The sequence below is a fragment of the Ptychodera flava genome, chromosome 9 (genome assembly GCF_041260155.1).
Source record: "Ptychodera flava strain L36383 chromosome 9, AS_Pfla_20210202, whole genome shotgun sequence".
NCBI classification, from domain to species: domain Eukaryota; kingdom Metazoa; phylum Hemichordata; class Enteropneusta; family Ptychoderidae; genus Ptychodera; species Ptychodera flava.
Genome location: NC_091936.1, coordinates 39,711,940 through 39,733,429, shown reverse-complemented (window position 1 = coordinate 39,733,429; position 21,490 = coordinate 39,711,940). Strand labels below are relative to the sequence as shown.

The 21,490-nt window shown below is 36.7% G+C and overlaps 1 protein-coding gene across 8 annotated transcripts in view; it reads left to right on the top strand.

The window, feature by feature from the left end:
• Positions 1-181: 181 nt before the first annotated feature.
• LOC139140950 (EF-hand calcium-binding domain-containing protein 4B-like) overlaps positions 182-21,490 on the top strand; it is an 80,045-nt gene continuing 58,736 nt past the window's right edge. For 2 of the 8 annotated variants that reach the window (XM_070710461.1, XM_070710456.1), the window contains exon 1: positions 10,646-10,944. The gene's annotated coding sequence lies outside the window, so the exon portion shown is untranslated. Of the gene's footprint in view, positions 292-10,200; positions 10,299-10,644; positions 10,945-16,419; positions 16,644-21,490 lie in introns of those variants that run through there. The other 6 variants (XM_070710463.1, XM_070710464.1, XM_070710457.1 and 3 more) reach the window with 5 other exon arrangements.

Genomic DNA, 21,490 nt, shown 5'->3' with positions numbered 1-21,490 from the left:
ATTTGGACACATACCTTGTATTATTCTAAATGTCACTAACCATACGAGAATAAGTATGTGCCGATTGTTTTAACTTGACACTAACCACAGACGAGAAGACACTGCATTTAAAAAATACCAAGACTGCAAGAGGACTTGTGACAAGTTGTGTTAACCGGGTGGCTTTTGCAGTTCACGTCACCTTGTCAAGTGCCAAGTTGTTGTCAGACGGTCGGTCTCGCACTTTACTTTAAAGTGTAGAACACATGCGATAATGATCCATTAACGCGTTTGAATCATGAGTTGGAACAGGTTTGTGCTTTGTTTTGTTTTTACACATTTATCTACCTTGCATGTGAACAGAGCCCAACTGTCATCATTGGGAAGCCCGAAACTGAAATTTATTTAGCCATTCTCCACGTATATAAAATACGTCGAGGAATAAAGAATGCCGTTAGTTATTTCTCTGCAGCTAGCATTTTTACTGTACAAGCTATCAGGCAAGCCTGATGGTCAGGTCAACGAATGTCAAAATTTGCACACTGCGCCCGCATATTATTCTGCTTCCGTTTTTCAAGGCTTTGTAGATTTAAAGTACGTGACTTTCCAAGTGTAAGTAACTTCCCGTGTATTACACCATTGATTACACATTCTCACATTCCTGGCCGCTGGGAGTGCGGGATCGACAGTGTGGGAAAAAATATCCCCAACTCGTGTGAGAAATCTGATCCCAGGTCCTTGGGGGTGTGAGATTCTATTATTCTCGGTCTGAGCATGGTCTGAGCATGGAGATAGAAATTTCTACCTCCATGGTCTGAGACACAGGCTCATGTCTTCGGTAGGGTAGGTTCTACACGTACCAGTAATTGCTCGATCGAAGGGGTGGCCCATTTGATTTATGGGAGGGAGCTGGAGGATTTAAAAAAATAGTTTCTGGCCACTTACAGGGAGAAAATTGTTTGCCCAGGGAAAAATTTGCTTCCAGGGAGGCTGCAAGAAAACCTGATTAGCTCTCATGTACCCAGAGACAGCAGGTTGTGTCTTCACTGGTCTCTAGGGCCATGAGGGTGCCTACAACGGTTAATTATGGTCCAGCTTTCATAGATTGTTTGATATTATCTAATCTGCCGCATAGAAAACCTGCGTATGCATGGATGTGTACATGTATTCTGTTTATTTTCAAGTCGTTTACAAATACTAAGGCGTCTGATAATGCATTGTCAATGTTTGTCAAATATCAGTTTAATACCTATATGCACGAAGTTAAACATTTTCTCTTGAACATATTCTTATTCCAAAGAAAGTACTGGGAATGCCAATGAAATATATATATTGTATGTCATTTCATAAAATATTTAATGAAGAAAACAAAACTTTTCAGCTGCAACTCAAATCTCAGTAAATAATTTTGTTTTGTGATATTCATTGCACATGTAATTGCATTAACTCCAGTCTTCTGTCACACATGTTGACATTGACTTGAATTTTAAACAATGGTGGAAATTGTAAAAGATATGACCTGTAAACTCAATACCCTGACAGGTTAAAAATAAACAGCATATATTACTCTGAATTCTTGAAACACATCTTAATAAAGCATCATTAAACACCGGTGAAAACTTTTAAGGCAATGAAAGAACAATGACATGCAGAAATCCTTATCAATAACCATAAAGTAGAACTTTATATGAAAGCAAATCTTTACTGAACCCAAAAATATTTTACAAAATTTTGGGAATAATTATTTGAAAAGTAAATACACACCTTATAAAATTTTGTTGAACTCAAAACAACTGTACAAGCTTTCTTAAACCTAAAAAGCTTACTGTACTCGAGGAAAAGGGTTAAAAAAGGCAACTTTGTGCCTATAAAAACTTTAACCATTTTCTCTAAAGGTTTCATAGAACAGCAAATTTCTTGGAATGCATGGTATCTGAAAACCAAAGATCAAACTTTAAAGGCGGAGCCTCCCTTTAAAAGGACGCGAAGCAATGGCGGCGTTCATTAAACAGGCAACACGCGGGCAAACGCTCCGGAAAATGCCACTTTTTAGTTTTCCCCGGCCGCAAAAAAGCAGACAGACTGCCAAGCGGTCAGCGCGAAGTTGCTGCCGATCGAACTCTGTGGTTATATTCAAAGTCTAACGCGACTGGAAGACAATTTTTTTGGAAATTCGAACGTTTGTTGTGGGGAGTCAATGACCGCTGGTGATTTGAACCGACCATCAATCAAACGCTTGTATAAACTCTGTTTGCAGGATTAGCAAAAGGTGACAAAAGGTTTAGATCAGTTTGTGTAATTAATGTTATAGAAATCAAACATCGTACTGGCCAAGTGTCTTACTGGGAGGAGAACTCCACTAATGCAAGAACCTGGGATTGAAAAGTACATGTTAAAGTGATGACCCTAGATGAAGATGCTATCATTCAGATTCTTAAAGTTGTACCTTGTGACAAAGTTAATGGCTGTAGTACATGAATAGAAATGCCTTCAGCTGAATGCTTTTACTCAGGTTTTGTTGTTGTTATTGATCAAAACCATTGTCTTTTTACCCGCACAGAGCAAAGGATAAATCTAGCAAATGTTACGTTTTAAGAGAATAAATCAGAGAAGCATTTTCTGCAGAATATTTTTTTGATATCTAAAAAGCTATCCTAAAATCAACACAGCTAACTTTGTCAGAACGTACAACTTTAAGAATCTGAATATTAGCATCTATAGGAACCATAGTGAATTTCCAGCCATGTACTTCATCTAGGGTCATCACTTTAACGCATTACACATCATTATTGTGGTACATGAATAGAAATGCCTTCAGCTGAATGCTTTTATCATTATTCAGGTTTTGTTGTCGTTATTGATCTAAACCATCGTCTCTTTTCCCTGCACAGAGCAAAGGATAAATCTAGCAAATTTTATTTTTCAATAGAAGTCGCTTTAGTGTTTTTTTAAAGAAGTGCAATGACACGAAATTGAAATTTCAAAGTTTATTGTGACAGCTGCACTGAGGAACAATACTTCCACATGTACAACTGTCCTTGTTAGAGCGCCCTCACTCGACCAGGTGGATGCCAATCAACATCTTGATGTTTCGTCTACTGCTGGTCTTCTCTATACTCTCACTCTAATAAATGAATTACGTTCCACTCCATTCATTCATAATGATATATCAGCCAGAGGTGGCAGCTTTATTACAGACAAGTAGAGGAAAGTATACAGTACACATTATATCAGGGTGCAGAATCAAATGGCAGAAGCAAATGAAATGAAATATCCACGTCACCTGTGCATGTCGTCCAGGAAAAACCAGAAGTAAAAATCCTAAGATAAGGGAAATTGTCTGAAAAATGCATAACACAGGACCACAGAGTGGTGTCGGACTTCACCATTCTCGTTCATTCCTCAATACGCAAACAAAAACACATCTTTGCTTTTTAGTCCCCACGGACACCGTCCGGGGGGACTTATAGGTTTGGTCATGTCCGTGCGTGCGTCCGTGCGTCCGTCCGTCCGTGCGTGCGTGCGTCCGTCCGTCCGTTCACACAGATATCTCAGAGATGCAAGAAGCGATTTCATTCAAACTTGGTACAAGGATTACTTCATATGTCATACAGATGCACGTCGATTTGTTTTGGGATACGATCCAATTTGGCCGCCAGGCGGCCATTTTATTACGATTTTTTCATGTACAGAGCCATAACTCAGACATGTTCAACCAATTTATTCAAAGTTGGTACAAGGACATTGACCAATGTCATAGATATGCACGTCAATTTTCTTTGTGATACGATCCAATATGGCCGCCAGGCGGCCATTTTATTACGATTTTTTCATGTACAGAGCCATAACTCAGACATGTTTCAACTGATTTTATTCAAAGTTGGTACAAAGACATTGACCAATGTCATAGATATGCACGTCAATTTTTTTTGTGATACGATCCAATATGGCCGCCAGGCGGCCATTTTATTATGATTTTTTCATGTACAGAGCCACAACTCAGACATGTTTCAACCGATTTTATTCAACATTGCTACAAGGACATTGACCAATTTCATAGATATGCACGTCGATTTGTTTTGGGATACGATCCAATATGGCCGCCAGGCGGCCATTTTATTACGATTTTTTCATGTACAGAGCCATAACTCAGACATGTTTCAACTGATTTTATTCAAAGTTGGTACAAAGACATTGACCAATGTCATAGATATGCACGTCAATTTTTTTTGTGATACAATCCAATATGGCCACCAGGCGGCCATTATGATTTTTCATGTACAGAGCCACAACTCAGACATGTTTCAACCGATTTTATTCAACATTGCTACAAGGACATTGACCAATTTCATAGATATGCACGTCGATTTGTTTTGTGATACAATCCAATATGGCCACTAGGCGGCCATTTTATTACAATTTTTTCATATACAGAGGCATAACTCAGGCATATCTCAACAGATTTTATTCAAAGTTGGTACAAGGACATTGACCAATGTCATAGATATGCACGTCAATTTGTTTTGTGATACGATCCAATATGGCTGCTGTGTGGTCATTTTGTTACGATTTTTTCATATGCAGAGGCATAACTCAGGCATATCTCAACTGATTTTATTCAAAGTTGGTACAAGGACATTGACCTATGTCATACATATGTACGTCGATTTTTTATGTGATACGATCCAATATGGTTGCTAGGAAGCCATTTTATTACGATGTTTTCATGTACAGAGCCATAACTCAGACATATTTCCACCAGTATCATTCAAAGTTGACATTGACCTATTTCATACATATGCTCGTCAATTTGTTTCACGTCATGTAGCAGTAACATGTCAATTATTGAAGTTTCGTAAGTAGGCTGATATGTCAAGAAATATGTACTGCATAAAATTCATGAAATTTTATACAGATGTTAACCGATGTTAAGCTCACATTGCTTTAACATTGAAAAAGACATTTATCAGTGTCATTTAATAATTTGTAATTGCATAAGTAATGAACTTTCCTAATTAGGGTGATATAGCCACAAATTAATACAACGTCAAATGCGATGAAACTTGATACAGATGTTGATCTCATAGTGCTGTAAATACTGCATCAAACTTTATGAAATATGGTACCAGTGATAATCTGTTAAGTGTTAGAATTGTATGCAAAAATGTTTTGCAACATCCTGTTGATTAATTCCTAGTTGACTCATTTATGAACTTTAGGATGGTGGCCTACATGGTTTTATGTTTTCATCACCGTGGAACTCATTCTTGGCCATTGAGCGCCATCTGTATCAAAGTATTTTTATCACAGACCTAATTAATGAAGAGGACTCTATCCTCTCTGAGGACATGTAATCAAAGTACCCATTAACAAGTGGGGACTGTGTCATCAACGATGACTTGTTGATGATAACTTGGACGAACCCGTCTGTAGGCTGCTGAAGTGTCTGGCTAGACTGAATATCTAACTCCAACTTTCCACTAATAGCTCCGTAGCCCCACCTACTCGCCATTTATCAATGCCAAGTATCAAATTCACGTATCGCGAAGGTATCAATTTCCCTCTATACTATCGAACTGCGAGAAATTATATGTCTTCTCTATACTCTCATTCTAATAAATGAATTACATTCCACTCCATTCATTCATTAATGATGGATCAGCCAGAGGTGGCAGCTTTAGACTTCATTAAAGAAAGGGAAACAAGGTGATACCCTACAGTCCCAAGTTTTTGGAAACCGTCAGTCGGGATTGCAGTGAATCATCCACGTAGCTGTCCTTTGCGCTTGATTGCGATGTCGATGGCGTTGATGTATTGCCACCTGGTGTGTTATTATTCTGGGTATTGCGAGTTGCCATCACTGAGGATAGTTATGAGTGCGAAAAATGAATCCGATTTTGATGATAACTTGGACGTACCCGTCTGTAGGCTGCTGAAGTGTCTGGCCAGACTGAATATCTAATTCCAAACTTTCCACAAATAGCTCCGTAGCCCCGCCTACACACCATTTATCAATGCCAAGTATCAAATTCATGTAATGCGAAGACATCAATTTCTCTCTGTACTATCGAATCGCGAGAAATTTCTTTTCACAGTAGTGGATTCAAAAAAGTTACTTTTTCTTACTGAATATATAACATTGACCATCGGTATAGGAAATACTAGTTGTATTGTCTGATGGATTGGCTGTTCATTTGTGCCTACTGAAAATGAATAGCACACACATTCTGTTTTCTGGGACGTCGAAGTTGTTATTCCTCACAGCGCTCCACAGTTTGGAGAATGACCACCCACCTGATTCTACTTTTCTTCTATCAAGAACATGTAAGAAATTCAGCAACTGCATAGGTCAATGAAGAAAATCATGGAATCACTGACAACAATGGTATATTCAAGCATGACTGATTTATAGTGCTTATTATAGTTGGAATATAAAAAGTCAAAAAGTATTTTTATATGATGTACAAAACTTAGCAAAGGTATTGCTGTGCTCTGCAGTTCCTTTTAATAACCCTTTGAGCACCAAAGTTGATTTTTGTCACCGTTATAAAATATACGCTAGTCAGTTTTTTCAAATTTTCACCAAAATTTTGATAAAAACCTGTAGCCCATGAAATGTTATGTCGATTTGGTAATATTATCAAAACAATTTTGGAAAAATTCACAAAAAGTGGGAAAATGTTGCACTAAAATTTTGGTGGGAAAAATTACGGCACTTCAAAGGGTTATAGTAGATGAATCATGTTAGTATTGGGTACTTGAACATACAGTTACAGATCTCGGCAGACAAGTGTCCTTCATCACCGAGCAGTGCATATTAGATAATTTTTAGTAGAGAGTTAATCAATTTTTGACATTTTACCAGCCACTTGCTATAACTGTTTGTGTCTTTTTTATTTTGATGCACACTTAAATTTTGACACATTTCAATCATTTGCTGATTCAAATTACCATCAGCTTTTGGAATATTTGTCATTTTTTTGCAAAATGACTGTGTGTTCCTGTATTTTCGGACAGATGTGTGGGCAAAAGTCGTATCTTACATACATTAGACTCAGAGCACCAAATAAAAAAGTTGAGAAGTTAATATAACCTCTCATGGTTTTTTGAACAAAGTGACCATTAATCTTGCACACCCCTGATACAAAGATATAATTTGGTGTACAAGGTTGTATGGCAGAATGGTCTGACCTTTTGAGGGCTAAATTCCCCTGCTGAGGGCGCCATTATAGGTAATTAGGGTTGTAAAGGTTTTATCATATACACGTACCATGTAGGTAATACAAAACAATGTACGACCCACTAGTTCTAGGATCATTGCAAGACTTGCGGTAGAATTTCATTTTCTATGTACAAGAAGACATTATTATGAAGCCAGCATCTCCTTGTATACTGGTATTGCTGATATTTTCTTTACAATAGCATTTTACAGGTCATACATACATGTATATACATACATTTAAAACTATATTATTCAGTTCTTGCCCTTCATTGCAGAAAGGTGTTTGACCCACTCTGATATTTATGACAGCCATAAAATCTTCCATATAGATAATGCACGTTATTTCCCGTAGCATTGTGTTTGAACTTAAAAGTACATGATAATTTTCTGATATACTGGTAAGCATGAACGCCATAGTTACCAACTGTTCATTTTTACCAGTTTCAAGTTTGCAATGACTGCACTTGTACTGTAGCATGATCAGACTGAATTCTAACATGAACATGTGGTGGTTCAAGTCGAAATTTTCTGACAGTGGAAACAAGGTTTTATCCACTTCATCATGTAAACTAGTATGTATTCATGGACAAAAATATTGCAATCTGTTATTAGTATTATGTGTACAGCTGATGTTCAAATCATGTTCTGTCAATCAACAAAGAGAATATTTTGGCCACATAGAATCAGTGGATAATTTGTCACTTGATTATATTGTAAAAAATTAATTCTTTGAAAATGTTGTTTGATGTTGCCAGCGAGGACTTGGGTAGTTACACCCATCATAAAGTGATAATCATTCATTTCATATGCATGACACCACAATGTGACATGCATGTATGCAAAGCACATGTTGAAATAAACGTCAAAATAATATGCGTAGCTTTTTAGCAATCATTTTAATGAAATGACGTTAAACAGAAAATAGTGAACAAATCGGTTCCATTACAAATTTTGCAAAATTGTGGTGAAACAATATAGATTAGTATTAAAAAGACAATTTTGTCCTATTTATTCATTATTTTGATGTCATACTGTGTACGCAAGACTGGTACCAGCACATATTTCAGCCTACCCGCTGCCAGCCATTATTCGCAGATCAATGGGATATTTTCATTTCAAATGTCAAAGCAGGAACATATGGCGCTGTTTCATTTGGAACGCAAACACTTTGATCGCTGTGTGCAGTATCGTAGTTTATAATTCTTAATTTTGAATTTATTCTCTGAAATTTCCTGAGAAGCCTGTGCCCACTCTGGTTTTTAAATCTCTCAGTGTAAGCTAGTTGAAAGCAAATGTGAAAGATGTTATGAAGGCATCTTAAGTGGGAATTGTGGTGTAAATTAAATACCAGTAATACAGTGTTAAGAAATTTCAAATTTGTAAATTTAAATTTAACAATGCATATATTCGACCCCGGTTTTAGACAAATGAAACCATCATGAAAATGAATTTATGGTTATGACCATTCATTTATCGTGTCTGAAACCAGGGTCGAATATATGCATGGTCACCCATTCATTCAGTATCTTTCAACATGTCAAACAAAATAAGTAGTATCTTGCATCATACAAAATTCATGAAAAAGGGCCGACTTTGTCCCTTTAATCTTCTCTGATCATAGACAGTTAGTTTTTACGTTTAGTTTGATTTTGAAAGACAGAACCATATGGTGGGTCCATGCCTACTTTCCTCTGTTGGTGCTGGCAAACAACACATCACAAAACAAAATCACCATGCCTCTGGATAACTTTCAAGGACGCAACCTGTTCAGTAAATATCACAATTTGATCATGATGATAGTAAATTATCAGATTGGGCAAAAAAAGAGAATTAGTTGGACATGGAATAATGGAAAAGGGAAAAAATGCTAAAAATTCCAAAGCATTGTCTCTTGTATGTCTAGCACAAAAATATTCTGAACAAGGGGTACAAATCATGCTATACCATAATATTTTGTTTTTCATCTGCTGTTTTCATTTCATTTGTACCAGTAGGTAACCTGTGTTGAACTCTTTATTTGCTGTAAGCCTGTCAGCTGCTCTCTTCATTCTAACACTGTTGTAAAAAAGTGCAATGGTCAACAACCTATTGTAGTATATAAATGAGTCACAAATAATTCATAATTTGAAATCCGTTGACATTATGAATTCACACTTTGTAGAAAGAACAGGATGATCATTTTTGTAAGATAATTTTTCTGTTCATCAAGCCTCTTTCCCTGATTTTTTTCACTTTGAAAACGCCCTGTATTCAATTTGTCAACAAGGCCTTTGTATGTATACACTATACACCGGCACTATAGTGTGCATTCATTATCTTATTGTTGACTGGTAAATATAAATCCAGTATTTAAATCTCAGTATTCATGGTTTCCAATAAAAGCCCCCAGCTCTGAGATGGTGACGCCAATATGTAAAGAGTACATTTATGAAGATATAAAGTATTTTTTACAATTTTAGAAAACTAATGATGTTGCTCTTGAGTTACACTTCTGCTGTACATGTTGTTCTTTGTTTGACTCAACTCTGATAAAAAAAAACACACACGTAAAAAAACCAAAACATTTCTGCTGCAGACTAATCTGATTATGTTGATATCCTGAGAAGAGCTTCAGTGCTATCATTGGATCAGTAAAATTTGCTGGCATATACACACTGGCAGCCTGTTATTATTGTCCTGAGAATTCTGTGGACATATTTAGTCCGAAATAAAATGAAATAATAAATAAAAACACTGATATTTTGGGAAGTAAGACATACACAAACCATGTGAGAGTGGTTGTCTGAACCACAGTGACCGTGTCTGAACTCAATGATGATCACACAATGTTTTGTAGAAAAACAGTTATATGAAATTGCTGTCCTAAATAAATTAGTGGAAAGTGTTAAGGAATTACAATGCACATATCCAGTGTTGATGCAAGCTAGGGTTATTAAAATTGTGATACGCACTGACAAACAAGCCATTGTCTGGGTTCGCTGAATTCACTATTGTTACCGCACTATGCCGCTCAGTCACTTGTCAAGTACTTCGCAAGATTCAACCTGTCAAACTTTATATGCCATGTTTCTTTGGTGACTAACTCATACACAATCAGGTATGTATAGAAGAACAGAGTCAAATGTCCCGGGTACATACTCTCCATAGAGTGCCTGTGGGCTGATTTTATATTACGTCACAGTTCTTTGACGGGTGATCCTTAGCAATTTGTATTCAAATAGGGCCAGGTAAAGTTCTTGTTTACTGACAGACGTTGGACAGTGCAAACAATGTGACGTATTCTGATATGGTCTACTTGTTTTAGAGTACAATCCTGCCACCATTACACACTTGATTTGAATTGGTCCCTTAGTGATAAAGTAGATATGCTGTCAAGTATTTCCCTGACTTATCTTGTGACAACCATAAAAATAGACATGGGAATCAATTCTTCCAGTTGGTTTCATTTCTTCCAGTTGGTTTCATTTGTTTTGCCCCACTGTTATTTAAATGACTGGCCCTGTTTTCTGAATGTCGATCGGGTCTTCACGTCTGCAGTATATTGACCATTGTGTATTTGCCTTTCAACTGGTAATCTTCATTTGCAGCACCAGTGCATGTGGATTGGATCTCACCCAAGGTACAAACGTCAGCCAGCACCTAGAGTCTCGGTCAAACTTGTGAAATGCCATTGTCACCATGTCGTAGAACTTGTCTGAAAATTCAGCGATCTTCTGTCAGCTGTTGACATCTGTAGTATTAAGGTGAGTTTGTGCAGTAATTTCTATTCATGGGGTCTTCTCACTGAAATCACACATAAACATAACGAGCATGGTACATATACACAGGCAGTAACTTTTTTAACAGTGTTTTGGTTTTTTCAGAGTAATGATCATAGACCATTGTCTTTGTAAACATTTATTTTTAGTTTTCTTTTCTTGTATTTTTCATCCTGCGGAGAAATATTTTTATGGTAGTCAATTAGTCTTGGTAAAGGATTTTTATGGCATGGGGACATTCTGAAGGAATTCCTAATTGTGCCGAGAATGTCAGTGTGGGTATTAACATCGGATAACAGCTATTGTCAGGGAAGTTTAAACTACGTAAGATTATTGTCTGGTCACCAAGGTAAGCTCTTTTTATCCTCTGTGAATGTACTTTGGTTGCCCGACCAGTGCAGATCTTGTGGACATATTTTGATGCCCAGTGTACCAAGTGTATAGACTCACTGATCTTACTTCTACCATGGAGGTTTACCGCCATGCTTCCACAGGGTCCACTCATGCATATATTCGTAAGCAGGCAGAGGCAACATACAAGTAAGCTAATGTTGGCAAAGCAGTACTTGACAGACCATGGTCGTGTGACCGGTTCTTTTCAAGAGTGAATTTGAACCTGTGTTTTTCAGCAGAGCAAGATAACAAAATGAAATTTGAATCTCAAAGAACAGGAAATTCTGTTGCCTTTCTCAGCCACAGAGAAGAACAGCTCATGAAAAAGTTAACAAGCAAACAAAAGATAGTAGAGAAATTAAACTTCTTCACTTTAGAGCAAAACTTTAGGTAAATTCAGAAGATATTTTATGAAATTTTATCAAATGCAATGGTAGTTGCGAGCCAGTGTGGTATCAGAAGTTTGATAGTTCTTTAAATAAATGGAATGAAAGAATCTAGACCTGTACAGTACACATAACCATCTGACAAGATTACTTAATAACTTTTTACTTAATAAGTTTTTGTTTCGTCAACACTCTCATATTAACAGAATTAATTAATTTGATCAAGTTACATTGAACATTTGGTATTGGCCATGGGCATAACTTCTGAGAACTTAAAGCCTGTGTCGCTTTTCAATTTATTGATTTTCTGAATACATCTGTATCTGTATGTGTTATGCGTATGTGACAGAAATGATGACCCAAATGAGACAAGTTGTGAAAAGCCACATGCAGAATTAAATCCAAAGCAAATGATTTGCGTGTGTATTTGAGTTGCCACTATGGTACTGAAGTTTGAAATCACCCATAAACCATAGACCCTCCTATTTTTTGGAGAGTCTTTGCATAAACCAGGCATTTATTCAGACTTAATATCTTCCCCTATTTTAAGTTTAAAGACCTCTGCCCTGCGTAGCGTATACCCAAACCAAGATGAGATAATAGCCTACTCCCTCAGGTACATGTAACTTTATGGTCAGTTTGCATGCTTTATCATTTACTGACAAATTTTCCTGAAAGGTTAAGTGTGTGTGAAATTCCTAAAAGCACAAGTCTTCACCGGTTGTGAATTGTTTGCTTGCACCTATGGATTTATAATCTGACCTCGGAAATTATGTGAGGAATATGACCAGGTCTGAGAAAGCAGTAGAGAGTGGAAGTTATCTAATACCAGAAGACTATTTTAGTAAACTAATAATAGACAGTAAAGTACATACAGCGAAGAACTTTGATGAGAGACAGTGCAATATCGGCATTGAGTCCGGATCCAGTGACATGAAGAGTTTTGAAAATAGAACTATCTCTGATCTGGGAAGGTGACGTTTCCTGTTAAAGGAGTGTGAGATGAATTAAAGGCCAAAAGACATCAGGATGCTAGAAAGTATTTGTTAATTGATAAGCAGCATTGACCAGGACATTATAGATGGAGGTGAACTTGAGGTAGATGTATTCCATAGTTCAATTGCTCTGTGTGTTGAATGTGTTCATGTACCCAATTACATGTAATCAGAAAACAGTCATTGCAGAACAGACCAAAACATAGCAACAGGAGTGTTATGACTGTAATCTTCGGTTAATTATGCCAACATTTATGTAAAAGAGTAAAAGAGATAAACAGGAAGTTTATCTCTTTTTCCGTGGGAAATTTGCTTTCCAGTCCTCTCAAAACTCATTCAGTTGATGTCTTTTGTACATTTCAGAGATGATTTACTCTCTGATATCACATTATAAACTGAATGTGTTGAATAAATCATCCCATATAAGCACAGAGCTCAACTCTGTTCTGTACTTCCTCTGGTCTGGCCTTGTGTGTACTTGGAACAATGGCGTAGGTTGTCTGATCCCTTCAGGCAAAAAGGTGCTGAGGTGACGCTTGTGCCACTATCTCAAATTCTGAGGCAGGCAAGTCAGTGAAATGGAATGTTTGCGGTGTACTTTCCTTCCCTGGAGTTATCAAGTCAATGTGACAGCTACGTGTGTGTACATAAACTCTGCAAATTTACCTTAACTACCACATTGCCCTGTTCAATGTTTATTTAAGTTGCAATTTGGTACAATTGCGTGTGAGGCTCAACATTTCAGTATCCTGGCCATGGTCTGGATGTGAAAAGGTTAGAGTGTTTAAATCTCTTATTTTGTCAAATTTATCTCATGTTATCACCATTTTGTTTGCATTGTGTAGATTGTCTGTTTACCTCAGCTTGGTGATATCTTGAATTTCATTATCTCAGATCTGCTATTGCAGCTTGTAGTTGAATTCTCTGATATTTGGTTTTTGCAGTTTCAAGCAAGACGCTGCTGGCAAGGTAACAGTTTCTGAAAGAGTAATTTCTTGAAAGTCTTGTCAGAATTATTGGACAAATATTTGGTTTTGCATGTTAATGATTGAAATGTGAAGTCATGAATTAAAGCCCAACAGGTGTACTTGGGGTTCCTAGTCAAGTTGCAGATGAAGTTTTTTATTCTAGCAGACATACAAGTTATGTCTCCTGGTTTTGTTTGTCAGTTTTTGTCTGTCTGCAGGCAAGTACAATTTGTTGGCTACTCTTTTGGATTGTTCGGAGGTGACAACCAATGGAATTTTAAAACCAGTATGTATTCAAATACCATTGCAATTTTCCCCTTTGAATACAACGGTATCTTCTATTGTTCAAGTCGTTTTCGTGTTGCCCATTCCTCCAACTACAGAACCACATATACATTAATCTTTTTGTAGACATCAATCATACCACAACTAAAATTTACTGAACCTGTCGATTTCCATTTGATCTGGCACGGTTCAGCTTTATCACAAAAAACTTAAGCATATTTACACTAAAATTGCAAAGTAAAAGAGGTTTTTCATTGGAACAGGATTTGCAATAATGGATCAAGTTTCAAATTTATGAACCCCAGCATAAATTCATTTAAAATTAATAGCTCCTGTCACCTATTGAAATCAACAGGTGTCATGCATGTATTATGGCTTGGATACTGCAATATTTCAATGGGCAAGTTTGCCTTATATCTTGTATTGATGGCAACCAGGTTAATTTTTCAACCATGTTACAGAACTCATAGGATGAACGTATAGAATTTCCTCCTTGTATGGCAATTATGAATTTGGAGTTTGCATTCTGGATTTAGTGACAAACCCTAATTTGTGCAACCATTTCAACAATGCTACACTTTTGTTAAGTTAAGTTGATTGCATTATGGGTGATTAATCCTTTGAGCGCCAAAGTCAATTTTTGTTGTCACCCCTTATAAAATAAACATCAGTAAATTTTTTTTCAGCTGACTGCCAAAATTTTGATAAAAAACTGTAGCAGATGAAATGTAAGGTACTTTTGGTCCAAAATTATCCAACTAATTACAGAAAAATTTATAAGAATTTGTAAAATGTTGCACTAAAATTTTGGTGGGAAAAATTACAGCACTCAAAGTTAAGAGACCTTCTGAACAGAGATATTACCAGTAAGGTATGTATTCAAGTGGTCCCACTGTGATATTTGATGACTTAACAGCTATGACACCATTATAGCTGTGATGACCAACTCCAGTTTTAAAAACTGAAATAACAATCCTTTCACTTCAGTAAGCATTTCCTCCAACATCGCATCCGATACGTCAATTGCTAAAAGTGATTTAGGACCAGGTATTAAAGCTTAAATGGGTCTTTACACAGTCTGTTGCTACTGTCTATGAAATGTTCTGTTGATGTATTGGTGTTTTTTGTCCATTTTAGAATTGGCCAAGCAAAAAGCCACTGACCTCGGGCCTCTTTCACAAAGCTTTTATTTACAACCATGTTTGTTTTCAACAGATACACACAGAGGGATCGTTGAAATACACATTGAAATCGTTGGTGAAGGATTAAAAGTTGAGGGAAAAAAATCAAACCAAAGGTGAACCGTGCACTGCCTACACTGATTGTTAACTCTGTGACTTGACTTGTGAAATAATCAATTTTTAAATCTCTTCGCATTGCTTGAATTTCCAATAGCTTGACGTAGACTATGAAAGTTTATAGAAAGAGATCTGGCCTGAATTAAATATCACTTGATTTGACAGCAGACAGGTTTCATGTGAAAATTTATCTTGGTTGTAAACTGCTTTCTTTTGATGGTGTTCTACATATATGTACCTCCACTATTGTGATCAATGCATGCAGTCCTCTCTTTTTTTCAAGATATACCAGCATATTATTAAGTGGTACAAGTGTTTGGTAAATTACATGTGTAATTTAAAACAAGCTGTTTTGTAAGAATTTAACTTGTTATGTAAATGTCACTTTCATAAAATATGGTTTATTGGTGTCATATTAAACATATACCCTTTCTGTAAAACACACTTTTCTGATTCCCCAGCTAGATGTCAAGTAAGTCAAAGTAATTTAATAATTTGCTGGTAGATAAAAAAAAAACATGTGTTCTGTTTGAGTCCAATGCATTGTGTACTTAGGATGACTTTACTGTTTGTTTACAATGTTTGCGCAAACTGTCATCATGTTCTCTACATGTATGCCACGGAGTTGATCCACCAAGTTGGAATGTAGAGTTACAATAGCAGATAATATTTTCATTATTTTGGTCTTAGAAAATGATTTGTTTTGTTTTCTTCTCAGGCCCTTACGTGTATGTTGACGTGCAAAGTTTGAACCTTGGAAAGACGATGCACTGTTTCAACGTGTAATTTGATAATTGACAAATGGAAATATGAATTTAGTTTTCAACAAAATCATTTTGGAAATTAAACATGTACAGGCAATACTGAGAAATTGAAGACTGGAATTTGGAAATGCTTTGAGGAGTAGAAAAATGAAATGAAGAGAGAAAACCAATGAAAAATATTATCAAAAGTTACTGCCAATAAAACTAAAAAATACTGAATTTCATCGGTGATGGGGATCACATAATGGGGTTGTCTGCACGCCCACTTTGAAGGTCACAGGGATTGTTTTTAAAGCGCTGTGACATGTAAATAAACACTCACAGGTGGTTCTAGTTTTGAATGAATCGACGTGGCTCTCTTGTGTATACGTGGCGACTACTTGTCTACACGACTCAGTGTAATACTGATGTTCATACCTGCCACTGTGCCAGCTGCCTCACTGAGTTCTGTAAAGTATGTGGTATGTGGCCGTGCTGTCATCAAAACTTTGGTTATAACCATTTTGTTTCTGGATTAAGATCACTGTGACAGTTCACTGTAGGATTGGTGTTGGCCGGTTGAGTTCAGTCACATCAGAGCCAGTATAAAGTTCAGGTGGGTTTGTGTGAGATTTTATCAAAAAACACCCCATCACAGGTAGTTGGTCTTTCTTCTGATCAGAAATACTTTAGATAGACATCTGTGAAAGAGAAGAAGAAGGGTTCAGGCTCCTATGACTTGGAGTGATTGTAGTGTGTATGTGCAAGGTGACTATTTATTGACCATGTACCTAAAATCATGCTGAAATATCAGACCAAATTTGCTAACATTTGAATTTTTCAACGCCTTTGATATTGTATGGCGTCCCATGTGACTTTTTTCCATTTTGTTGCATTGTGCATTGACAAAGGTGAACTTCTTCACAAACATAGATACATCAGAGTAGCACATTTTTCTCATCATCTCCTCATAAATCAAGACAAGTCACAGGCAGGATAATCACCGTGCCTCCGTTACAGGTAAAAGTGTTTGTACATTTTACAAACTTTCAATGCTGAGTTGACCAAAGGGGAAAAGTACACCGTAATTTGATACTTTTGAAAATATTTTCACCTAAACATGTAGTGACATGTACAAGATCTAACATTTAACCTCTCTGGAGTCATTGTACCATTACATGACACTTTCAATGGTCCAGGCCAGTGTACTGTTCACTCTTGCATACTCTAACTAATTACATGATCAATTCATACATCGTTAGAATATACTTACTAGTTAATACGGGGTACTGAACAGTGTTCTGTTTGTTTTTCCAGACTTCTCTCACAGGGGGGAGTGCCCCTCTGCCTTGCATTTTGTTTTGGTTGTTTGGGGAGGGGTGTTTGGTTCTGACTGAGGAGGACCATAATAAATTATGCAAATTTAAGTTGTGCGAATTAAGGTTATTCGTGTATCAAATGTTTAATATATTTATTCAAATCATTCAAACTTCATTCAAAGAGTTCAAACACAGTTTTGTAATCTTGAGGCAAAGTCTGGATGATAGTCCTTCAGCTTCTGGAGATATGGCGACATGTTGGACATTTGTGTTTGTTTTAACCCTTTCACCCCCAGTTCCCTGTATACAGGTCCACTTTACCATAGAAAACAATATATTTGGGACAAACCATGGTGGTGAAAGGGTTAAGGGGGAGTTAGATTAAATAGGTGTGGATTCCTGCAATCATGCACTGTGTAGAAACGACTTCATATTATTATTATATACACCTAGACTTTCATTGTCGTGGTAACTTAATAGCCATGGACATGCATGTGATCAAGCATATAATTGAAAAAAGAAAAATAAATAAAGTTAGAAATATTTCATGGGCAGACGACCATAATGATTAAAATGGGTAATATACATGTACTGGTACACATGCACAGTGTGTTAGCAGTCAAACCATGATTTAGTATTCCACCCAGTTGTGAGTGAAATCCAACTTCATATAACGGATGTAGTGCAATGAGATATGAGGTACTTTTTGGGTGATTTACATATTGTCTCCAAGCAACCACTGTGGCGGTGTGCAGGTAATGGCACTCTTTGTATAGTGACAAATACACGGGTGACAACTTTTCGAAGATTTGTAGTGCTTTTTGACATGTTAGTTTAACTCTTTTACACCCCCAAGCATTTGGTGCAAACCCAGTCAATTGGGTCAATCTGCATGAGATGTTGACACTGAAAGAAGGTGAATTTAGGTCACAGTGCCTTTAAGGCAAAATGGCTTTCATGATTTCTGAGGGTACTTTTTTGGTTGCTCGTTGCTTCGTTCATATTTATGTTACCGGTACCCTTTTAAGTCAGTAATGGAAATATTCACTGGGTTATGATAGGTTTTTAAAGTAAAAAAAATAAACAACTATAATTTTGATCACTTCAACTACACTTCATAATTTCTGTTTGCATCTCACAACAAATTTCTGGAATTGTCTATTATTGTAGATAACACATACTCAGTCATTTTTGTTTTGAAATTAATCAGTTTTCTGATAAATAGTTTTAGTTGATCTTGAAGGGTACATTCATACAAACCTGATTTCAACAAAAAAGCTTATTTAGTTTCAGTTTTGTGAAGATGATTATCACAAAGGGTAATTATTTTTACAGCCTACCATAATATACAGAATCTAACTCTTAACCCTTTGAGCGCCAAAGTCAATTTTTGTTGCCGTTATAAAATGCAGCCGTCAATTTTTAGATTTTTGCCAAAATTTTGATGAAAAACTGGAAGGATGAAATGTGATGTCTATTTGATTTAAAATTATCAAAAAAATTACAGGAAAAATCCATAAAAATTTGTGAAATGTTGCACTAAAATTTTGGAGGGAAAAATTACAGCACTCAAAGTATTAATTTGTTTAGCATGTTACCTGTTGTTTTTTCAGCATTGCATTATTATCTGTTGTAAAAGTAATGAATGTGATTGTAGAGATGTTGTATGCTTTGGTTTCAATAGTTGTAGGTTGATGTAAGTTCAATCTACAGGAGAGTAGTACTGGGTCACTTGAGTTCTGTAAAACACTCTGAATACGCTATTTTTCAGATTTTCCTTGCAATAAGCAGGTTTTCAATTTATCAAGAAAGATCTTTAATCATAGTCAATATAGTCAGTAAAAGTTACAAATTGCGGCATCTCAACTTAGCAAAATGGCAGACTTAGCTAAATTTGCTATATAAAAAAGACATGTTTTAAAGTACCCCTATATGTGATATATTACTTAAAAATCTTCCTTTTGTAAAACTATCGTAATACCAGTGTAATTGCCAATTTATCTTTTTTTTATAGGTCAGAATTCTTTCTCTCTGCTTGTGTCATGATTTTGTTTATTTGCCATTTACAAATCTAAAATGTCAATTGCATAGGAACAGTTACACCAACAAAATTGCAAGGCCTTCCCTTTTCTCTATTTGTTCTGTTAAACATTTTTGCCACGTTAGTCCACAAAGAGTGTGGTTAATTAGTATGTAAGTAAAGCACCAACCACTTTGCTGTACATGATTTGTGAGATTTCATGTGGAACGCGTCCGGCAAGAGAAATTTCATTTCAAGAAACTACAAACCCCAGAGTCACATCCATCATCAACTCCTGCCATCAGAAGTGATCTGTGACATTCTCCTCTCCGATGTAATACACTGGCAGCTTAACCAGATGTAATACACCGGCATATTATCCAGATTACACGTGAAACATACCCTGGTTTCATGAAAAACCGGTTCACACAACATTCAGCATGAATTGACTATCTTTTGCACACTCTATTTCAAAATGACTCTTTTTAATGATAAATGATTTTCAAAATGGCAATAGAAAATGATTTATATGCACTTTATTAAATTTGGAAAACCTTTCCATCATACAAGGATAAAATATGTTTATAATTATGATGATAGGATGAGAGGAAGTCATGGAAGGATAATGTTAATGTCAAAGTAGAATGAGAAACCTTAGAAGATATCCTGTGACTGTAACCAGGTGATTAGCTTGATTTTTTTGAAGGCCATGGAGAGGATCATCCACATGACTGTCATCGTTATCATGTTAGGTGTTGTCGATTTGTGTCAGCAATTTACTTGTGAGTGATGATAAGCATACATGTAAACCGTGTTTGTCCAACTTGGTTGCATTTTTTGTGATATTCAAACACAAATCCAGTACAACATAGACAGACAGGCTTATAACACCTGGAACTAAGAACAGACGACCCAAGTATTACTGAGTTTTCACACTGTTTTCTCTATCATTTTCTCTTCTTTCTTTATGCTCTGAATGATCGGAACAAATAAAATAAATGGTTTATATAACCTAACCTAACCTAACCTAACCTGTGACTCTTTATTTATTTTACACTCCATTACAAGGACGTATATCTCTCATACACACATGCTGTAATTAATTAGTCAACACAACTAATTATGCTAATCCGTGGACTTACCAGGGATTTTACGGTTGGTCAACATCGCGAAAGATAGGAATGGTTACTAACCTCCTTTTCATTAAAGGCCATTCTGACACAGCATTTAACAACGTTGTGAACGCCGTTGTTATGGTAAACAACGACGAAAACCACGTGTGAGAACAGTTAACGATGGTGCTGCGACGGCGTCGATCTACGGCGTCGAATTTCGTCAGACCTGCAACGGCGCGCCGACGCAAATTGTGTGTCAGAACGGTTAACGACGGTGTAAACGCCCTCTCGCGACGACTTTTGTCCAAAACATTACCTCTGACCTATCAGCTCGAGTGCACAGTACGCATAGCTGGACTCGACACGAACCATGGAAGACAACAGATCTCTCGCTCCCATGTATAAAGTGTGAAAGAGGCTGCCCACCTAACTATCCAAAATGTTTTTGTGTCGAGTTTGTGTTTGGTTCGTTTCAAAAATGTGTTCCTACATTCTTATCCGATTGTTTGTGTTAAAAAAATGTTTGTTTCGCCTCGGATATTTGTAGGGAAGTTTGGATTAGTGTGTACGGTAATCTTTTGTTTGTGTGGGGAAAGCTTATGGCGAGACGCAGCCGGACCTATGGTGTTACAAAGTTGATAGAGTGGCCCTTTGACGCTAGCGTTTCGAACCCGAGTGTGGTTTCTCATCAGTCGCAGTGTAGATTCTTTCCTTTGTTTGGTTTGTGAAAAATTATTTTAATGGGTTTTAGTGATCTTGCTCATTGAATAGCGAGGCTGTTGAATCCGTCTGGATCGCATATGAAGGTGAAAATACAGGAGACACGCCGCTACAGTTGCGTCCTGGACATCCGCCATTGTTGTTTATATCCAACCTGTATTATAGACATATATGAACGTAGAGGGCGCAAAACACCGGTGTTTTCCTCAAAACACCGGAGGAAATTCCGTGTATGGACATAAGTAGAGATTAAGGGTTAATCCACAGGTGTTTACCAATCAAAACCGTT